Consider the following 8,364-nt stretch of genomic DNA (forward strand, 5'->3'; position numbering starts at 1 on the left):
TTGTCTATGGAACTTTGGCATTTGAGGCTATTGGAGGCTTGGGAGTCATTTAGGCATACTGCAGGCTCCCTATAGATTAACTCCTATTCATTTATGTATTTTTATTTAATTCATTGGTCTATAATAATTATTGCAAACAACATTGGGGTGATTAGTGAAAAAGGGGTGGGTAGTTATATATATGTTGGGTAAATCGGGTAGATATCATGTCTATAGGGTTGTATTAATTCAAATGTTTTTGTTACGTTTGCTTTACTTCCACAATATTAGAGACCATGCATATAGGATCTAAATGGCCTTATAATTAAATATCATTCCTATAAAGATAAAGTAATTGAAGTTTAGTTTTTGTTACATCATGTATTCACATTCGTCTTTTTAGATATCATGCCTATAAGTTCAAGAGTCAGCTTTAATAACTAGATACCATACCTATAAGGATGAAAATTATCTCTAATAGAAATCATGCCTATAGAACTTAAAATCAGTTTAGTTAAAAAAATCAGTTTAATTCATGTTTGAATAGGTTTAATTAACTACCCGTTTCTTTAAATGAGTTTTCAAACACTGCCTTAAATTCATGCCGCTAGAAAGCATGTCTATAGGATATCAAGTTGTCCGTTTAAAAAAAAAATTGTTCATTGTTTTACTGCATTCCTAATCAATATAGATACCATGCTTTTAGGACGTCACTATTATGCGTTTAGGCAAGCCTCTAGGGCGATTTAAATTCTGCAACTTTAAAACTGTGCCTTGTTATTTGAGATTCTGGAGATTTAACATGTCTAAAATCAGTAGGCAAGCTCAATAGGTTTTTGACACTTGTCCTAATTCAGTGTTGTATAATCCCTGCTCACCTAGATATCATGTTCTAGGATTTCCTCTTAAACACCTGACTGTTGTTTGAAGACGTGCATTTACTTGTTATATTTGTGGAGGTGACTGTGAGCCTATAATATGTTCTCTTTAAATGCAGTCTTAACTATTTTGATTGACGCCTATATTTTTATCCTTTAAAATCTTAGAAAGTTCTAGAACTACCCTAGTAAGAGGTCCTAAATACCTCCAGGACCACGAGGAAGGGACAGGTAATGCACGCATAAGGCATTTTCAAGGTTGCTAGAGCGCTTTAGGCTATGACCAAGGGGAGGGAATTGGGTAGTAAGGATATGATGACTACGCGCTAATGTCACGTGTAGCCCCTCATTGAGGAGTGATTACCAAGCATTGCGTGGGGGTGATCTTGTAGGCTAACCAACCTAGGACTCCTTTTTCCCAATTTCCGATGTTTAAACTTTACTTTCCTCTATATATGCGGCTTGTTCAAGTCTTTTCCTTTTGTCTCATTACTTGAGTCATACAATGTCCAAAACTTGCCTTTATTTGCAAGTATGTATTTAAACTATTTATTTGTTAAAAGGACTAATTCATAAGTATAAGTTCGGCCGGGATACACCATTGTGGAACGAGAGGGGTGCCTAACACCTTCCCCTCAAGGTTATTTCGAGACCTTACCCTAAATCTCAGGTAATGCAAACTAGTCTAAGAGTTAATTGCTCTAGGTGCCCTAATGCACCATAATCCGTTAGGTGGTGACTCTTCAAAAAATCCAAATTCCCAAAAGGAAATGAGTTATTACCCTCATGAACGTCGGAACCCGGACTTCTCTCTTCGCGGAGGGAAAAAAGGGGGTGCGATAGCATGGCGACTCTGCTAGGGATACCTTTAGGCTCTTACCATAACGAACTTATCTTTTGTGAATTGGTCCAAGCATGCTCTATCCCTCGTACCCTTTCCCCTTATTTGGATGTAACTGTCTATTTTTAAAAGCATTTATGATTCTTTTATTTCTGAAACTCACTTGTCTCTTTGTTTTCTTTTTCTGTAACTGTCTTTCAACTATTTAAATGTTGTATTTATTTTTTCCTACATGCAAATACTTGACTACATGCTATTTATTGCTGCATAAATCATGCTACACATCATATTCCACTCATGCGTATTAAATCCTATAGAAACGCTTGATGAGTGGTTGCACTTTTCCTATTTATTACCTTTAAATTCGGAAAGGCTTATTTGCGGTAAAACTAGTCAATCAGCGGTGCAGTCGACGGTTCCGTGCCTTTCCCCTTCAAGTTGTCTGCTTGAGGGTACCAGTCTAAACCCCTATAATAACCTTACTCTGATCGAAATTGTGCATGCATCATGGTCAAACCTAGTCGGATCAATATGTTGTCCACATAATGATCCTTTAAGATAAGCCTTATCCAAAAGTCCACTCGGGTTTCCATAATCCCAACGGACACAACCACGTTCTGTGCATTAATTTGGAGAACTAAATGCCAATATGCTAATCATGAATGTATAAATAGTCGAGTCTGGTGGGGGAGAAAGGCCTAACCCTTTTGTTTTGCAGAAAATGAGGCACGAGGTCCCCAAATTCGGTATGGTTAGCAACATTCCACCATTACTGCTAGATTGGTGGGAGGACCTTTCCTCAAGTGACAAGAAACATGTAAGAAAGTACCTGGGTAACTTGCCTTCTCTACTAGACATTGAGACAAACAAAAGGTTAATTGAGGATGCCACTTTATTCTGGGATAGTGAAAGGGCTGTGTTCCATTTCGGCGACATAGAAATGACACCACTTCTAGAAAAAATTGGAAGGCTTGCGGGATTGACTTGGGATAGCCCCGAGTTATTGGTGCCAGAGAACCGTACTGGTAAAGGGTTTTTGAAGATGATGGGGCTGAAGAAAAATGCTGACCTGGTATGCCTGAAAGAATCTTACATACCCTTTGAGTATCTGAATGAGAGGTATGGACATAGTAAGTCCTACTGTACCTACCATGATGAGCTCTCTCTCACTTCTCTAGGACACATCCACCGCAGAGTGTTCGTGTTCATTGTATGCTTCTTGGGCTTGATAGTGTTCCCAATGAAAAAAGAAAGAATCCACACTAGGTTGGCCATGGTCGCCAAGACTTTGATGGAAGGGATCAATGGACAGACATACACCATAGTCCCCATGATCATAGCCGACATCTACAGGGCTCTGGAGCACTGTCAAAGAGGGGTCCAACATTTCGAGGATTGTAACCTGTTGCTGTAGTTGTGGTTATTAGAGCACCTTCAAAAGGGCCAGTATCGCCAAGAATTTCCGCGGAGGGTTTGGAATGACCATATTGCCTTCCATCACCCCAAGCGGATGACCTACATTCCAAACAGGTTTGCTTCGCCAAAAAGTGCCAAAGAGTGGGTGGACTTCGACAATCTGACTGAGGAGCAAGTGCAATGGATCTTTAAATGGTTCCCAATGGACGAATTCATCATCAGATCCAGGGACGCTCCACACTTGGTACTGATCGAGTTGAGAGGGATATACCCTTATGTCCCTATCTGAGTTATGAGGCAAGCAGGCAGGAAAGAGGTTGAACCAAGGGTTGCCAAGATAAGTCATTTCATAGCAGACTTTCAAGGCGACGACATCCCTTACAAGTGCCAAGCTCAACACATGGGCACTGCAAGATCATTGTTGAAAAGAATACAATCGAGACCAATAGGTATTATGTAGGGTGCGAACTTCTCTACCCGACGTTGTTAGAACACAATCTAAAAGGACTGGTGATGCCAGGAGCCGGTCGAGGGAATAGAATCATAGACGAAGAAGCTGAAGCTCAAGTCATATACAATAGGCTGCGCAAGAGGTTCCACGACTCTGAGAATTTACACAGGGAAATACATGAGAGGAATGTGAAGTTGATCGAAGAATGAAAAGAAATGATAGTCACTTCAAACAGAAAGTTGGAATATCTGGAGCGAGGAATAGTAGAGCTAGAAGGTAAAGTCATAAAGAGGATCGAGGATTGCCAGAATGCTGAAGTAACTGAAGGAGGAAATCTGGCCAGAGCCTACTTGCTGCTGGGTCTGCGCGATCTGGGGGACATGTATGATGGAGTTAGGAAGATCGAATTTACGGAAAGTCCTTCTGGAACCAAATAGACTGGATTTATTTGCTTTCCTGAAATGTAATAAGGCCAAGTGCGAGTAGTGACTTATTTTTCTATTATCTTAGTGTCGTTTGGGATTTGTCCATTTTTCATATTATGAAATAAAACATTTATTGGCATCGAAAGATCTCCAAATCTACTTGTCGCTAGGCCTACCTCGGGCACAACGAGGCTCCCAAATTAGGACACGAATTTACATTTCCGCAATATGTGTTTAAATACTGCAAACATTTCAGAATCCTCACTGACTTGTTACCTTTTTGTTTTTCCTTATTTTGTTTATTCCCATCCCCTTAGGTTGGTTCGCTCATACTGGCCTCATCAGCATATCACACCATATCTAGAGGTCCTCCACCACCTCCTCCTCCAAGAAATACAAAAGGAAAAGCAAAAGCAAAAATAGACGACTTAAGTGTTATCCGAAAGGAGAATGTTCAGAACACAAAAACTTCAGATGGACGAAGTACTCCGACACCGAATGACCTAGTCTTGAGATTGTAACAAAATATATTGGAATTGCAAGGAGAACTTGAGCAGGTTTGCAACTTAGCAAACTTGTCACTCACTCTGAATGTCCCCGACATCAACCAACAGAACACAAAGAACTCAACACCTCCCCAAAACACACAAAATCAACATCCATAAAACCCTCCCACACCAAATCAATACGCAATTCCACCCCAAATCTCAATCCATTACCAATACCAACTCTGCCTCAACATCACCACCAACTAATTCAATACCCACCAACCACCACTTACCACACTCCCCAAAATACACCATAACCCATTCCCGATCCCCAAAACTCCACCAATGACCATTATTACACCCATGTTCCTGGCCCCAATCAAAGCAACCCCATATATGTGGAAACTGTAGCTCACTCTATCCAACCAATCTCCTATATACCAGAATCCTCCGAGAAGGACCTGCTCATTAAAAACATGGCTGAAGAACTCAAGAAGTTGACGAATCGAGTTCAGGGCATCGAAGGCAACAAAGGAATAAAAGGTTTGAACTATGAGGATTTATGCATATAGCCAGACATAGAACTACCAGAGGGGTACGAACTCCCCAAGTTCGAGATGTTTGACGGTGCAGGTGATCCCAGGGTTCATTTGAAGACTTATTGTGACAAGCTTGTTGGGGTTAGAAATAATGAAAAGATCTGGATGAAACTCTTTATGAGGAGTCTTAGTGGAAATGCTTTGTCCTGGTACATCAGCCAGGATTCCAAGAAATGGTCCAGTTGGGTAAGTATGGCATCCGATTTCATCGACCGGTTCAGGTTCAACAATGAAAATACACCAGATGTTTTCTATATCCAGAATCTCAAAAAGAAACCCACCGAGACCTTCCGCGAGTACGCTACCCGTTGGAGATCGGAAGCAGCCAAAGTCAGGCCATCTTTGGACGAGGGATAGATTAACAAGTTCTTCGTCAGAGCGCATGATCCACAATACTATGAAAGATTGATGATTATTGAAAATCATAAGTTCTCTGATATCATCAAACTCGGGGAAAGAATCGAAGAGGAATCAAAAGCGGGATGGTAACAAACTTTGAGGCACTACAAGCCACGAATAAGGTATTGCAATCAGACAGTATATCAAAGAAGAAAGATGTTGGGACCGTAATGGTGGCTCAAGGCCCGAAATCTCCATACACATACCAAACACCTCCACTTACATATCAAACACCTCCACCCACATATCAAACACCTGCACCTATGTACCAAGAACCACCACCCACATATCAACCCTCATCTCCTAGATATTCCCAACCAGCCACTGTCCATCACACCTATAACTCCCAACCGTCTCATTTCCATTCGCCACCAACTCACTAAAATTATCCAAGACCAAGACCCAACTTCGATTGCAAGCCACCAAAACAATACACCGCCATTGCTGAGCCCATCGACTAGTTGTATGAAAGGTTGAAAGTTGTGGGTAACGTCACTCTTGTTCCCGCTGTAGCATTAGAAAATACATACCAATGGGTCAATCCAAACAAAACTTGTGCGTACCATTCTGGTATGAAGGGGCACACCACTAATGAGTGACGAACATTGAAGGATAAGATCCAGACACTAATTGACAACAAGGTCCTACAGGTGAAGGAAGCCGCACCTAATGTGCGCAACAACCCCCTCCCTGATAATAGATGTGGTGGAGTACATGTGATAGAGACGAACGAAGAATGGGACCCTGAGGGGTCGATTGGGCTTATTCGAGAAGGTGATGACTTTAAAGTTGCAGTCACACTTACTCCTATCGTGGTATAGACTCAGTCACCAATCGAGGTTGAGGTAGTTGCATCAGTTCCATTTGAGGTAGAGGTGGCCCTGCCTACGGCCGCTCCATTTGAAGTAGAAGTGGTCACACCTTTCACAGTGATAGTATCAACCACACCTCCTTTCGAATCAAAAGAAATACCCTGGGATTATGTTGCCAAAGCTCGGCGAAAAGGGAAGGCAAAGGTAGAGGAATCTGATGCTGCACAAGGAATGACTAGGACTGGAAGAGTCTATACACCAGAACACTTGGGGGGATCAAGTAAGGATGCCACTACCAGGCAGCCTATCATTGAGACAGGGCCAGATGACCTGTGGAAGAAAGTACAAGCGAAAGAGTATTCCGTCATCGACCTTTTGAACAAAACCCCAGCTCAGATATCTATCCTGTCACTGTTGCAAAATTCAGAGGCGCATAAAACTACTTTAATGAAGGTGTTGAGCGAGGCTTATGTGCCCAATAACATCACTGACAGAGAAATGGCCAATATGGTAGGACAAGTACTAGAAAGTCATAAGATCATCTTCCATGAAGATGAGCTGCCACCTGAGGGGTTGAATCATAATCGAGCATTGCATATTACTGTGCAATTTGAAGACAAATTCATTGTCAGGGTCTTGGTTAATGGAGGTTTAAGCCTCAATATTTGTCCGTTGGACACTCTGAAAAGGTTGGACAAAGGTTTTCATGAAATATGGGTAGGAAACATGAACGTGAAAGCTTTTGATGGGTCCCAAAGGGCCACAATCGGGGAAATCAACCTTTGCTTGCAGATGGGGCCAACTTGGTTTGATGTCGAGTTTCAGGTGCTTGACATACCAGCCTCATATAATCTTCTGTTGGGACGACCATGGATCCATGCCGCTGGAGCCATTGCTTCCACACTACATCAAGACGTGAAGTTCGAATGAAATCGTCAGGAAGTGATCATCCACGGAGATAGGAGTAACTCCATTTACACTAGTCAAACCATCCTGGCTATTGGACATAGAAGAAGGCTAGGAGGGGAAACCTATCATCACATTGAACGGGTCAATGCTGTCGAGAAGGATTCTCAAAATTCTGGTTCAGCAAGGCCTATTATCTGCAAACGGTCAAAAGATCATCTACCAAACTGGGGCCGAATTTTGAGGAACATAAGAGAGCTGCAATGACTTTGAAATATGTTACAGTCACTAGTTCATCTAAAAATCACTTGATATATTAATACGTTTCTAAAATGACTCTATTTTTATCAATAATTGCATATTTTCAAAAACTCTATATCCGTGACAGTCAGGTATTACCTTGGGAAACTCGAAAAGACCTCAAGAACGAAGTAAAGCAAGGCCAGCAGATGAAGGCACGAACCAACCTCCCCTTACAAAACTTACCATTTTTCTTTGAATGCAGACACATTTGACGTAGCGATAGCACCCGCAAATATATACACGTAACAAATTCGCTATCAATCAGGACATCAGACACTGAATATATCTCCAGCTAAGACATATACTGCTCTTATTTGCTATTTGCTCTCTACATGAGGCAAATCCTTGCCTCCACATTTGCATGAGGCTAATCCTTGCCTCCGTATTTGCATGAGGCTAATCCTTGCCTCCGTACTTGCATGAGGCTAATCCTCGCCTCCGTACTTGCATGAGGTTAATCCTTGCCTCCGTATTTGCATGAGGCTAATTCTTGCCTCCATACTTGCACGAGGCTAATCCTTGCCTCCATATTTGCACGAGGCTAATCCCTGCCTCCGTATTTGCATGAGGCTAATCCCTGCCTCCGTACTTACATGAGGCTAATCCTTTCCTCCGTACTTGCATGAGGCTAATCCTTGCCTCTGTACTTGCATGAGGCTATTGATTGCCTCCGTACCTGCATGAGGATACTCCTTGCCTCCATATTTGCTTGAGGTTAATCCTCGCCTCCATACTTGCATGAGGTTAATCCTTGCCTCCGTACTTGCATGAGGCTAATCCCTGCCTCCGTATCTGCATGAGGCTAATCCCTACCTCCATATAAGTATGAGGCTAATCCCTACCTCTCTATCTTGCATGAGGTAATCC

The sequence above is a fragment of the Nicotiana tabacum genome, chromosome 6, assembly GCF_000715075.1.
Source record: "Nicotiana tabacum cultivar K326 chromosome 6, ASM71507v2, whole genome shotgun sequence".
Lineage (NCBI taxonomy): Eukaryota > Viridiplantae > Streptophyta > Magnoliopsida > Solanales > Solanaceae > Nicotiana > Nicotiana tabacum.